Genomic DNA, 14,521 nt, shown 5'->3' with positions numbered 1-14,521 from the left:
CCAGCAACCGCATGGTGGCTCACAACCATCTGTAATGAGATCCGATGCCCTCTTCTGGTGTATCTGAAGACAGCTACAGTGTACTTATATATAATAAATGAATAAATCTTTTTAAAAAAGAATGTAAATTTTATCTTGGGTATTCTGAGCTTTTGTGCTAATATCAACTTATCACTGAATGCATATCGTGTGTGCTCTTTTGTGCTTGGGTCACCTCACTCAGGATGTTTTCTAGTTCCATCCATTTGCCTAAGAATTTCATGAAGTCGTTTTTTTAATAGCTGAGTAATGTTCCATTGTGTAGATGTACCACATTTTCTGTATCCATTCCTCTGTTGAAGGGCATCTGGGTTCTTTCCAGCTTCTGGCTATTATAAATAAGGCTGCTATGAACATAGTGGAGCATGTGTCCTTATTATATGTTAGACCATCTTTTGGGTATATGCCCAGGAGAGGTATAGCTGGGTCCTCAGGTAGTTCAATGTCCAATTTTCTGAGGAACCTCCAGACTGATTTCCAGAGTGGTTGTACCAGTCTGCAATCCCACCAACAATGGAGGAGTGTTCCTCTTTCTCCACATCCTCTCCAGCATCTGCTGTCACCTGAGTTTTTGATCTTAGCCATTCTGACTGGTGTGAGGTGGAAGCTCAAGAAGGAAGACCAAAGTGTGGTTGCTTCAATTCTTCTTAGACAAAAATACTCACAGGAGGAAATACAGAGACAAAGTGTGGAGCAGAGACTGAAGGAAAGGCCATCCAGAAACTGCCCCACCTGGGGATCCATCCCACATACAATCACCAAACCCAGACAATATTGCAGATGCCAAGAAGTGCATCCTGACAGTTGCCTGATATAGCTGTCTCCTGAGAGGCTCTGCCAGAGCCTGACAAATACGGAGGCAGATGCTCCCAGCCAACCATTGGACTGAGAACAGGGTCCCCAATGGAAGAATTAGAGAAAGAACTGAAGTAGTTAAAGGGGTTTCCAACCCTATAGAAAGAACAATATCAACCAACCAGACACCCCAGAGCTCCCACAGACTAAACCACCAACCAAAGAGTACACATGGAGGGACCCATGGCTCCACCCACATATGTAGCAGAGGATGGCCTTGTTGGCTATCAATGGGAGGAGAGGCCCTTGGTCCTGTGAAGGCTTGATGCCCCAGTGTAGAGGAATGCCAGGGTGGGGAGGTGGAAGGGAGTGGGTGGGTGAGCACCCTCATAGAAGCAGGGGTGAGGGGGGATGGGATAGGGGGTTTCCAGAGGTGAAACCAGGACAGGGGATGACATTTGAAATGTAAATAAAGAAAATACCTAGTTAAAAAAAAGATAGGCAATTCTTCAAACAAGGACCGAAAGCTTATTCTAGCAGGGGAACACAGAAATCAGCATTTGAATAATACAAGGATAATCTTTACACAATGAGCAGTAACATTGTTGCACAGATCACATACTTCCAATGCACAATGGCACAGAATATATTTATGTTACCATTCCAATGCAGAGAAAAGGGGGGATGGGGGGAACCACTGGACCAAAGCAAGACCCAAAACCAGAAGGGTAAGCTCAGAACTTTGCATCTTCATGTCTGATATCGAAATGTTCTTTAGCTCTCCAACTCCTTTCAGTTTTGTTGTCTGCAACATACGTTTCTCTCTAGAGCTAGTTCCAAACCCAGGCTGCAGCTTTCCTTGGTAGGTTTCCCAGGGATTTGGCATTTCCAACATCTTGTGGTCTCCCTGGCAATCTAGGCTTCACCTTCACAGCTTCCTGCAGAGGCCTCTCTGGGCCTCTGGACCATGAAACCCTGCACACACATTTTTTCTCCATGACTTTCCTTAGTCATGGAGGGAAATTCCACAATCCCTTTCTTATAGTCTTGATTCTAAAGCCAGAACCATGTGGCCAAATCTACCGAGTTCTAATGCTTACTGGGGCTGGAACATGACCTCCTTGTTCAATAACAGCTACATCAGCTTTCTGTTTTCACTAGTTTCCTTCGCTGCTTAAGCTTTTCTTTAACCCCTTTTTACAAATTGGAAGGTTAGCTGGGTGGGGTCTTGCCTTGGTACCACTGCTCCCTTTATTCCATTTAGCATCAGGCTTTTCTTTCATCTGTTTATTAACTTGAACACAGGACTCAGCTCTACTACACTACCTGGTGCCCACTTTCTCCTCAAACTGTACACTTTGTATTTTCCCTTAATTCGCCTGCTCCTTTTCATTATAGATCTTTATAAAGCCAGTCCACTACATGCCTGCACCTTTCTTCAAAAAATGTCCCATGGTTCTTCTATCTCCAATCTCCTGTGTTTGATATTTTATTTTACTTCATTGAAGATGGGTTAGAGGGGCTGGAAAGATTGTTTAGTGGTTAAGAACACCATCTCATTGTAGTGGTGAAAGACCCCCGGAGCGGGGAGACCTTCACTCAAGTCTCGGGATGATGCAACCCCCCAAGAACTCACACAAGACTGTCCTTGTGGGGTTGGGGATTTAGCTCAGCGGCAGAGTGCTTGCCTAACAAGCGCAAGGCCCTGGGTTCGGTCCCCAGCTCCGAAAAGAGAAAAAAACAAAAACAAAAACAAAAACAAAAACAAAAAAAACAAAGACCGTCCTTGTAATCCCATGAGGTTTATTGATAGCAACCAGTGCACTGGGGTCGAGACTCGTATCCCACGCAGGGGCAGTGGAGTTCGACCCCGAGAGGCTGGGAGAAGAGGTATTTAAAGGGGGAAACCACAACCCGAGGGGGCAGGGATGGCATGTTTCCTAGGAGAAACTCTGTTTTTCAAGATTGTTTCCTAGGAGAAGCTGCTTCCTGCTTCTCAAGATTGTTTCGATAGGAACCAGCAGATGTAGCCTTAGGAGAGGCTTCCTGGAACACACAATTCTGAGACCTAACCTGTTTCTTCTGCTCTAAACTTTGTGTCTAGGGGGGCGACTTTAAAACTTTTACCTTTCAGTGGCTATTCCTGGTTGTCAACTTGACTATATCTGGAATGAACTACAATCCAGAATTGGAAGGCTCACCTGTGATCCTGATCTCAAGGCTGGGAGATACAAGTTTCTAACCTGGATCTTAAGGCAAAATGGCTATGAGTCCCAAGAGCTTAAGGCAAGGAGATCTCTGAGTTCAAGGTCACCTGGGACAAAGCAAATTCCAGACCCAGGCGTGGTGGTACACACCTTTAATCTGGGCCACACCTTCTGCTGGAGATTTACATAAGGACATTGGAAGAAGGAGGAGTTTCTCTTTTTTGCCTGCCTGCCTCGTGGGACTGAGCCGCTGCTAGATCCGTGGACTTCCATTCATAGCTGCAGCTGATCATTGCTGGGGAGTTGGACTACAGACTGTAAGTCATCAACCAGTTCTCTTACTATATAGAGTCTACCCATAAGTTCTGTTGAAAGACCTCCGGAGAGGACCTTTCCCTCAGGAGGAGACCCAATGACCAAGCCGAGACCACTCGGATGCAATCAGCAAGAGGGTTTACTGGAAAACACAGGTACCTGCGGGCACACAGTCTCTTCGGAGGACTTGCCCGCCCAGCAAGACCGGGGACGGGTTTTTATAGGGTTCTGGGGAGCAGAAGCAGGCATACAAAAGCAGATGCATGGTTACAGGGACTTGATTGGTGGATTCAAATGAGGCGCGGATGCATGGCTACGCAGCAAAAGAGTACGTGCAGGCTGGGGCGTCCGGAATGTCAGGGGCTAGGGGCTTATCCCTTCCTGCCGGATGGCCTATGAGTCAGCACTGATAACTCCGGCTGGTTCCTGTATTCCTTTTTCCTTACCTTTATGGTCTGTTAGTCTTAATGGTGGGGCAGGCCCCACAGGGCCTGGGCGTGCCTGGGCTCGCCCGGGCCTGTTTTAGCTCTGAGTCTGTGAATCTTACTTTTATAGTTGTGGACCTTAAGCTGGTATAATTTTCCTTTTAATGGGGGGGGGGGGTCTTTCACTGTGACTCTGGAGAACCCTGACTAAGACATTCCTCTTCCAGAGGACTCAGGTTTAGTTCCCAGCAACCCCACGGAAGTTCACAATTTCCGTAACTACAGTTCCATGGGAAGCATAAGGCTAAATAGTTGGGTATAAGCTAACATCTGACCCCTACTTGTACTAGAGAGAGGCTGTTGATATAATATATAATAGGAAATAACTTTTGATCTATTCTGTGCTAAACTGAAACAGAATCAAATTCAAATAGAGTTGTCCTGTCTTGCATTTCTGTAACTGCAAGGCTTTATGGCACCAATCTTAAGGAAGAAGATATTGAGTTAAAAGGAACTCATTATGGTTTTAGCATAATGTTAATTCCTTAGCTTCCATAAAATTTGCTTGCTTTGTTCCTCCTTCACTATCCTTATGCAGTCAAAGAAGACTTTTGAAAAGCTGTATAATCAATGAATAAAGTTTCTGGGGAAATGATTTTGTGTTTAAATAAAGCCTGTGAGAGACACAAGTTGTCAGAGTAGGATAAGTCATACCTAGATGTGTTTCCTCTCTGTCCTGTCTCTCATGAAACAAAACTGAATGGTGTCCCTCATCTGATTGCTCCCTTGCGGCTCTTGAATCCACCCTGCTCCAGGCCCTGCCCTCGGCCAGGGCTGATCCCCTGCAATATTTTACATTTAAATTGTTATAGAGTTAGTTATAAAGCAGTGGCTTTCAACTTTCTTAATGCTTCGGCCTTTTAATACTGTTCCTCGTGTTGTGGTGACACCCAACCATAAAATTATTTTGTTGCTACTTCATAGCTGTAATTTTGCTACTGTTATAAGTTGTAATGTAAATATCTGATATGCAGCATATGTGGTTTGCTACCTCTCTGGAAGGGTCATTTGAACCATAAAGGCGTCAGGATCCACAGGTTGAGAACCTACGTTATAGAGCCTAATATGTGTGTCCACGGTCTACACAGACCAATTGACTCATTGGCTCAAACTCCATGTTTTCAAATAATAATCTAAGAATATTATGAAGCAGGGCATTTTACATATGCTGTAGGTGTGTTTCATCAAAGTAGAGAAATCTCTGTTACAGACTTTGGATAAGAGCTCGTAACAGTTACCAACAGTGACCGCACCCATTCCTTATCCATTTACAAATTAGCCAAAGAAGACGGAATACGCAAGTCAGTGCAGTCACTGTTGGTAATTCATTCCTAAGAGCCATGTAACATGTAGGGCTATCATAGTCTCTATTACTATCATAATGTTCATCTGTAACACCCATATTCTTTGGCAAATTTGTAAATCGAAAGGTGTTGCTAGTGGGCCAAGAAGCTCTAAACTAGAAACTTTTATGTCTTGTCTTTTAGAAAATGAATCTAAGTTGCAACATCAGCAGAGACACCCAGTTGGACCGAAGGCTGCCAGGACTCCAGGTATGAGACCCTTTGTTTAACCACAGGGCACACTGGCCAGGAGACCAGAGAGGAAACAGAAACAAAGGAATGAAATATCCACCCACCAAAGACAAACTCAAAAATCAGCATCTAGACTGTAATTACCCCAACTCCAAATGCTGATACTCCACTGTAAGACTACAGCCAACAACAGCTGAAGCACAAACACACACACACACACACACACACACACAAAACACAACACACACACAAAACACAAAAACAATTTCATAAAGATGATGGAGGTTCTTAAAGAGGAAATAAATACATTCCTTAAAGAAAGACAAAAAAAAGTTGGAGGAAATGACCTGAAAACAGAAATAGAAGCAATAAAGAAAACACAATCTGAGGGAATTCCGGAAATGAAAAATCTAGGTAAGCAAACAAAAACTGTAGACATAACCATCACCAACAGAATGAAAGAGAGAAACTCAGACACTGAAGATACAATAGAAGAAATAGATAATAATAGTCCAAGAAAATGACAAATCTTTAAAAATGCCTGTTTAAAGAAGGCTTTAGCCATCATAGATAGCTATCTTCAGACAAAACAAAAGATGTCTTTCTGAGGAGGAAAAGGGAGTAAGTGAACATTTAACCTGGGAAATTTAAGAATCTCAAAGGAAAATGTGCCCGATGGGGGATGGGCTCACCTTCCCATAGAGCTGAGCTAACACTGAGCAGAAAAGAATCATGTGATCTCATCTTGGCTATTGATCTCATTATACTGGAAGGAGCCATGTGACCTGGGCATCTTCTTTGCTAACAGTTTTATTAAAAAGGTAAATACCACAAGGCTTTTTGGTTACAGTGGCACAATGCAAAATGAAGGCATCTGTAAACTTCCTGCTGTCGTTGTGCTCTCTGGGATTGCACTAGTATAGTGACAAAAGATTTCCATGGTGTATGTTAACTTTGTATTATCTTTGACACATTACTGTACATGATAGGGTTGCTGGTTGCCAGAGAGGATTGAAGAATTTCCTTAGCTATGTGCCTCCAACCAACTAGGTATCAAAGGAATCTGGCACTCTAAAATGGTTAGGTTTGGAAGCTTTATGTAAATTTGCATCAGCCTAGAATCAGTCCTGGGAAAGCACAGGCTCTACCAGAACCAAAATAATAAAACGCCCGGAGTTATAAGAGCTCTTTCTTCTAGCAGGTAGATTTTATAGCTTTGGGCTGGGTTGGAAGCTATGCTGGGTCTTAATGCCTCACCCCAGCTCTCTGACTTTTTCTCTATAAATTCTTCATCCCATGTTTACTGTCCACTTTTACTCCATCATGCACTTTTTAAAAGGAAAGAAAGAAAAAGAAAAGAAAAAAGAAAATGGTTTTTGTTGTTGTTGTTGTTTATTTGTTGGTTTTCCATTTTCTAGTCTCTTCACAGCCGGCAGGGAAGCAGAATTGCCTGTCAGACAAGTTGGTCTTCATGACTGCAAATTATTTTTTCTCACTACAGGAGGCATAAACTCCAGCAGGGGAACTGTGTCCTTGTGGGCTTCCACCGCCGCCCATCTATTACATTTGAGATAAACTCAGTGTTTCGTCTTTCATTGTGTCCTCATACACTGAGACTTTTCCTTAGTTAGGGTTTACTGCTATGAAGAGACATCATGACCAAGGCAACTCCTATGCAGCTCTTATATTAGGACAGCATTTAATTGGGGTTGGCTTACAGGTTCAGAAGGTCAGCCCATTATCAAGGTGAGAGCATGGCAGTGTTCAGCCAGGCATGGTGCTGGAGGAGCTGAGAACCAGCCATTCACACCTTGCTGATAGTAAGGATAGGTACCGAACCGATGGCTCAGCCGCTGAGAGTGCCGGCTTCTCATCCTCAGAGCCTGGTTTTGATTCACAACAACCAAAAATCAGCTCACAACTGTCTGTAACTCCAGTCATGGGATCTGACACTCTCTTTTGACTTCCACTGGTACATCAAATGCAGTTGAAAACTGGCAAAACATGCACACTGAAATTGAATTAATTTTCTTTAAAAAGAATAAGATATACATGAAGAAAGCCCTTTTTTTTTTTTTACAATATGGAGTCACATATTTGTCTTAGTCAGGGTTTCCTGCACAAACACCATGACCAAGAAGCAAGTTGGAAAGGCGAGGGTTTATTCAGCTCACACTTGCACATTGCTGTTCATCACCAGAGGAAGTCAGGACTGGAACTCACGCAGGTCAGGAAGCAGGAGCTGATGCAGAGGCCATGGAGGGATGTTACTTACTGGTTTTCTTCCCCTGACTTGCTCAGCTTGCTTTTTTTATAGAACCCAGGACCACCAGCCCAGGGACAGCACCACCCACAATGGCTCTCCCACCCTTGACCACTAATTGAGAAAATGCCTTACAGCTGGATCTCATGGAGGCATTTCCTCAAGGGAGGCTCCTTTCTCTGTGATAACTCCAGTTTGTGTGAAGTTGGCACACAAAACCAGCCAGTACACATATATATTTTTTGCATTCTTGATGCCCAAGGAGGCCAAAAGAATGCACCGTATCTCCTGGCCTTAGAATTACAGATATTTCTGAACTATCTCATCTGAGTGCTAGGAACCAAACTTGGGTACCCAACCCAACTCTCCTGCTCCTAAATATGTCAGAGTAATGCAGAAGATGAAGTTGCCCCATTAGTCCTATCTTCCCTCATTTGAAAGGTGATGAAAGCCGTAACTACACAGTCACTGAAGGGTTCAATGGATTTCTAGACTTCTTCAGTGGACTCTCTATTTCTTCTTATTCTTTTTATTTGTTTTTAAGATTTATTTATTATGTACACAGTGTTTTGCCTTCATGTATGCCTGGAAGCCAGAAGAGGATGCCAGATCTCATTATAGATGGTTGTGAGCCACCATGTGGTTGCTGGGAATTGAACTCACTTCCTCTGGAAGAGCAGTCAGTGCTCTCAACTTCTGAGCCATCTCTCCATCCTTTCTTATTCTTATTGTTAACACACATCTTTTTATGTGAATAAAGACACACACAAAAGGTTTTGTTGAGCAGAGATGTGTCTGGACAGATTATATTTGGAAAAATTTCATAATCTGAATTATGGTTGATTTTTGTTTCCCGCCCCCCCCATGTTGTTTTGTTTTTGCTTTTTGCAGGGCAGGGGAGGATTTTAAAGAGGATTTTTTTTTTTTTTTTTACATAGCTATGGCTGCCCTGTGTAGATTGTTGCTTTTATGCAGGTGAAGACAGGCATAAGATAAGGCAAGGCCTGTGATTGGGCAGTGAAAAAGTAAGGCGGGGCCAGAGTTTTTGTAAAGTGGGAGAGGAAAAGAGAGAAGCAAGATGGGGGCAGAGAAGGACGACCCAGATCTGTGAGGCCTTAAATGGCCACAGGTAGTTCTGAATATTTCTTAAGGGATGGATTTTTTTTTCTTTACTTTTTTTTCGGAGCTGGAGACCGAACCCAGGGCCTTGCGCTTGCTAGGCAAGCGCTCTACCACTGAGCTAAATCCCCAACCCCAAGGGATGGATTTTTATAGGACAATTTGTCTTATCCAGGTGGGCAGTTTATATATCAAACGGTTATGAGTTTATTTTGTGGACGATTTGTGGATTGAGGATTTAAGATATAAATCTGATTGCTAAATTACAAGCTTTTTGAGTTTTGATTTTAACGGGTTACTAGAAGTTGTGACTAGGGGCAGATGCTGAGAATGTGAGCAGAGTCCCCAGTAAGAGCCTCGACATAGGCGGACTCTGTGGAACTGGCCAGGCGGTGACTCACCTTGGGAACCAAATGATAGAGTTGCAAGAGGGCAGCGGAAGCTGGGCTCAGAGTAGCCACCCACAGCGTGGGATGGAGATTGGGAGCTTAGCAGGTGAGAGGCTTTGCTGACTGAGATGAAAATACCCCGCAGATGCCATGTGGCCCATGGTGCCAGCACTAGTAAGGGATCGTGAGATTTTTTTGTTTGTTTTATTTTTATTTTTTTAAATGGAACGCTTCACGAATTCACGTGTCATCCTTGCACAGGGGCCATGCTAATCTTCTCTGCATCGTTCCAATTTTAGTATATGCGCTGCCAAAGCGAGCACGAGAGGTTTTTTGTTTTTGTTTTTGTTTTTTTTTTTATAATATTTACCGCAACAGCCCCTGAAACTCACCATGTTGGCCTCAAACTCAGAGATATCCACCTCACTCTATTTCCCAAGTGTTGGGGTTAAAATCTTGCACCACTAAATGTTCTGTATGTGTAAATGCCATGGTGTGCATGTGGCATTCAGAGGACAACTTACAGATGTCAATTATAATGAGTTCTAGAGACACATAGGCAAGGCCTATGGAGGACTCGTGATGTTTGGAGGGAGCATAAATAGGGCTCAATGGACTGAGAGGGGCTTGCTTGTAGAACTAGCTTTGCAACACTTCTTAGTCTCACGCCTTTGCTGATCTTTGCTTCATTGAGAGAGGCATGGGGAAGAACTTCTCCTGGTGTCTCTGGTGGTCCTCCTCCCCCTTGCTGACCTCTGCCGATTTGACTGAGACCTGGCTGTTTCTTGCCACCACCACTACTCTTCTAACACTGAACTAAGCTGCTGATCTGACAACACAGATGGCATTTGCTCTAAAGAACAATTTCTAAACAGGTCCACTTCTCTCATATCCATTATTCATTTAATAAGAAAGCTTAGTAAAGCTTTCTTTTCTACTACATCTGACAGGTGGGGGCCAGAAGAGATGTTAAAGCATTTAAGAACCTATATTAAAAGTTAGTTCTGAAAAATTTTAAGTTAGACTTTCTCTTACAATAATAAAATATATACAGTAATAACAGTTATGAAACCTGTCAGGTAAGATGTACATTTATGTATTTGGCAATTTTCCTATCCTGGTGAGTTCAGAGGTCTGTACCTAAATCATATTTGATCATGACTTGCATTACCAACCTATTAACATCCTTTTATTCCTAAAAACATTTTCTCAAATCCTAAACAACTCAAGCTTAATTGTGAGACTTTAACTATCTAGTCTTCTATCCATTAGAGACTTGAGAAGGAATATTACCAGAGTATGTAGGAAGCACAGATAAGCAGCTTCCAAAACTATAAAAATGACAGCTGGGTGTCTGGACAGTCCCCCCAAAATTCTCTATTACACTGGAGCATCAATTTGCAGCCTTCTGGTTCTGAGTATCTGATAGACAGGACTTACAAAGGCCTTGCCTTACCTAATCCTTAAAAAGCTCAGCAGTCTACTTCCCTGCAACCCATTTGTCCATTTTGGACTGCATTTTTGTCTGCAGTTGAAGCAAGGCTGTTTCTTTTCCAGTGGCAGTTTACCATATTTGAAGTGAATTCCATAAGGAGATTCTTCTATGCTCATCATCTTCTTTAAAGTGGAATGGGATGCTGCCAGGACCTACCGTGCCTCATTGTCAAAAAATAATCTTCTTAAAAGCATCTTTAAATGTCATATTCTGTGGATCTCTGAGGTTTTTGAAGACCATCTATTTATCTAAGTATATCTGAATAAGGCAACATATTTCCAGATATTTACTCTCTGTTTGACCTTGGGAACAATTTCTGTAATGAACTAGACTATATCTGATATGACTATGAATTTTATTGACTATTGACTTGCATTTCTTAATTATCCTAAACAGTTTGCAATAGCAGCTTTCAAAGGACTAGAACTTAACATTGCACTTTTTAAAATTACATAGGTATAATATACCTTTAAAAGAGTTGATACATAATATGTTGAAGCAAAAATAACCTCAATTTTGCATCAGTATACAAAGATCCTTATCAGTGTAACAAAAGATAACCTCAATTTTGAATCAGTATACAAAGATCTACACCCATGTACAATTTTTGGCTTGTAGTAGCTCTAATAGTTTAAGAGTAGATTCATTAATCTCTCCTTTATTTCTACTATTCCTATATTATTCCTAAATCCTCTTTTTATTTTCATTCCCTCCCCCTACATAAGAAAGAAGGATAGAGAAAAGGAAAGAGGGAAATCCCAAAGTCTAGCTTCCTATACCTTGTTTTTCCCTAATCAAGACCATTAAACAACTTGTAACCAACCCCACTAGACAACAAACATCCATAACACATCGAATGACCACCAAATCATCCACCCATCTTTTGGGAAGTGGGTGTCATTCTTTTAAAATTGCTTCCTGTTGATTTGGGGGTATCATTTTCCTTTTTGGGAGCCCCCCCCCCAATTGGGATAATGGTCAGTCTTAAGAAAGTTAATTGTAGCACTTGTTGTCCAGTCTCTATAGTCTGAGAATGTTTGAACTTTAACTAAAGTCCTGACTGGAAGTCTCTGATGCCGGACCATCTTAGCTAGCCATTTAGAAGTCATCTTAGGTGCAGATTTTTGAAGAAACAGCATTGAAGCAGTCTGAGGTAGGATCAGGCAGGACACTGGAATAAATATGCCTCAGCCTCTCAGCATCACCGAGGGTGAATCTATGAAAGTTCAGCAATAGCAATGTATGGAATTTGTGATGTGCACAAATCAGTTAAAGATGATTCTCTGCTCTCAGCTCAAGCAGACAAGGAAGTTGGTTTGGATTGTATAACCAAATTGTAATATGTTTCTATCTATGCCATTTAAAAGGATGGCATGACAAGTTCTGAGGATTTTGTAGCCAACAAAATGTATTGGCTGTGCATAGTTGAAGTACTGGCTGGAGATCTCAAAGCTGTTGCCATGTTAGAGGGATCAGCAGTACTCCCCTGCTTTGTTCTTTTTCTTGATTTTTTTCTTCTTGTCTACAGCCAAGATCTTCAGGAGTCTCCCACTGTCGTATCTGAGTTTTATCCATTTGGAAGGAATCCATAGCTTCTCTTTTCCCGTGGAAACCTATACAAAGCCTCTTCCCCAGCATAATACATTTTCTTCCTTCCATTCAGAAGTAAAGACATCCTTAATATACACAGGCTGCTTTAGTTCAGCCGTTCTTTTCCATAATCCAATGTCTTTCAGCAGCTGTTTTGTTGTTGTTGTTGTTGTTGTTTTTGTTCTTTTTTTCGGAGCTGGGGACCGAACCCAGGGCCTTGCGCTTCCTAGGCAAGCGCTCTACCACTGAGCTAAATCCCCAACCCCTGTTGTTGTTTTTTAACATTTAAGAAATTTGAAGTTGATAAAGTAGTACATAATCTGGGGGTTTCCATATCCTCTTTCTGTTCTATTGGCATTTCCTTTAAAGCCCTGTTAGATCTTTCCATATCTATTTGACCTGTAGGATTGTAAGGTATATCTGTAACATGTTTCATGCCATAGTATCTAAAATATCGCTGTATTCCAATTTAATCTGTAATGGCATCTCCAAGACATCATCCCTAGTAAATGTACAATCTCAGAATTATCTTTTTCAGAGTTCATGGCAGAAGCCCATTGGAATTCTGAACGTGCATCAGTAGTATGGCGCATCCACACATATACATATCTTAATTCCCCAAACTCTACAAAATAAAACATAAAATCTATTGGATGACATTGCTGTAAGGGAGCATCCATAGGTAGAATCTGGATTAACTCAATATATTGCATTTTCATGGGCTGCCATTTTAATTCTTTAAATTAGATTTTTCTCAATTGGAACTACCTCTTTTGATGTTGTTGTAAATTCCAAATTGGATTACTATGAAGGTTCCCTATTTTGATGTAAAGAATCTCCAATTTCTGTTCTATTGTTTCCAGTCTAGAATCTAATTTCTCAGTCTCTTCTTTTTCCAAGTCTGCCTTAATTTAATCTCTCTTATAAAGGATATCTAAAATTTTAATCATTATTGAAAAAATAATTATTTTTATGTTGACAAATATCCAAATTCTATGTAATCCGGTTGCCCTGTGACATTGTGTCTTCATCCATTTTAACACAAAATATTGTTTCTTTTAATCTCTAATATTCTCTGTAAGGACTTTAATTTATCAATTTTAAACTATTTATATCAATGATGTTTTATATTTACTCTCTTTCCTCTTTTATTGTTTTTAAACTTGATACCTTACCAAGTGAAGTTTGGGGCTTTCCAGTCCTTTTGCAGCTTTGGCAAGAGGTTCCTTTTGCCCTTTTGAGCACCTGTAGTCTCCTCAAACCAGGCATAGTCTGCAATTCCTGCTGAGACAGAGCAAAAGCTACATTACTTAATCCCCTGCTGTTAGGCTACAGGTGTTTTAACCCTCAGAACGAGCAAGACTGTTTTTTTTTTAAATCTATTTATTTATTATATACACAGTGTTCTGCATATATAGCTGCAGGTCAGAAGAAGGCATCAGATCTCATTACAGATGGTTGTGAGCCACCATGTGGTTGCTGGGAATTGAACTCAGGACCTTTGGAAGAGCAGTCAGTGCTCTTTTTTTTTTTTTTTTTTTTCCCGGAGCTGGGGACCTAACCCGGGGCCTTATGCGCTCCTAGGTAAGCGCTCTACCACTGAGCTAAATCCCCAGCCCCGAGTCAGTGCTCTTAACCACTGAGCCATCCCTCCAGCCAGAGCAAGACTGTTTTTAGGACTTTTTAGAAGTTACCGTCAGCATTCAGTATAGTTAGAGAGCTAGAATGTCCGGAGACCCTCAGTCTTTAAAGCTCCACCAGAGTCCTTCTCTGTCTCCTTTCAACCAGCTCCAGGCCAGGAGGTTCCCATCAGGGTTTCTCTCCAATATGTGTTCTTTTTTGGATTTTGAGATCACCATGGTTGTGACTAGGACTTACCACATTGATTACATTCATAGGGTTTCTCTCAAGTATGTATTTGGGGAGGATTTTAATCTAGGCCACAGCTTCTGGTGTCAGCCTACATATATAAAGGACATTGAGGATTATAGCGCTTTCTCTGTGTCTGCCTGCCCTACTTCTGGCTAGCAAGGTTTTCCGTGTGTGTGTGTGTGTGTGTGTGTGTGCGTGTGTGTGTGTGCGCGCGCGCGTGCGTGCGTGCGTGTGTGTGTGCATGCTTGTGCTTGCATGCGTGTATGTGTGTGTGTCTGTGTGTGTTGTTTTTTGTTTGTTCGTTAGTATTTTGTTTTCACCTTTCCACAGAGGACAATGTGCCAGCTGCCAATAGTGCTCCTCAGTGTTTGTCACCTGTTTCCTGCTTTTCTCCCAGGCTTGTCTCACCTACCAGGT

General features: G+C 41.9%; 1 non-coding gene across 1 annotated transcript; it reads right to left on the bottom strand.

Moving 5' to 3' along the window:
* Window positions 1-9,363: 9,363 nt before the first annotated feature.
* LOC116910769 lies at window positions 9,364-9,470 on the bottom strand. Its single transcript, XR_004389277.1, has one exon. It is a non-coding gene; the product is annotated as a U6 spliceosomal RNA (small nuclear RNA).
* Between the last annotated feature and the right edge of the window lie 5,051 nt (window positions 9,471-14,521).

Source organism: Rattus rattus, chromosome 9 (genome assembly GCF_011064425.1).
Source record: "Rattus rattus isolate New Zealand chromosome 9, Rrattus_CSIRO_v1, whole genome shotgun sequence".
Lineage (NCBI taxonomy): Eukaryota > Metazoa > Chordata > Mammalia > Rodentia > Muridae > Rattus > Rattus rattus.
This window is presented reverse-complemented; position numbering and strand designations above follow the sequence as displayed.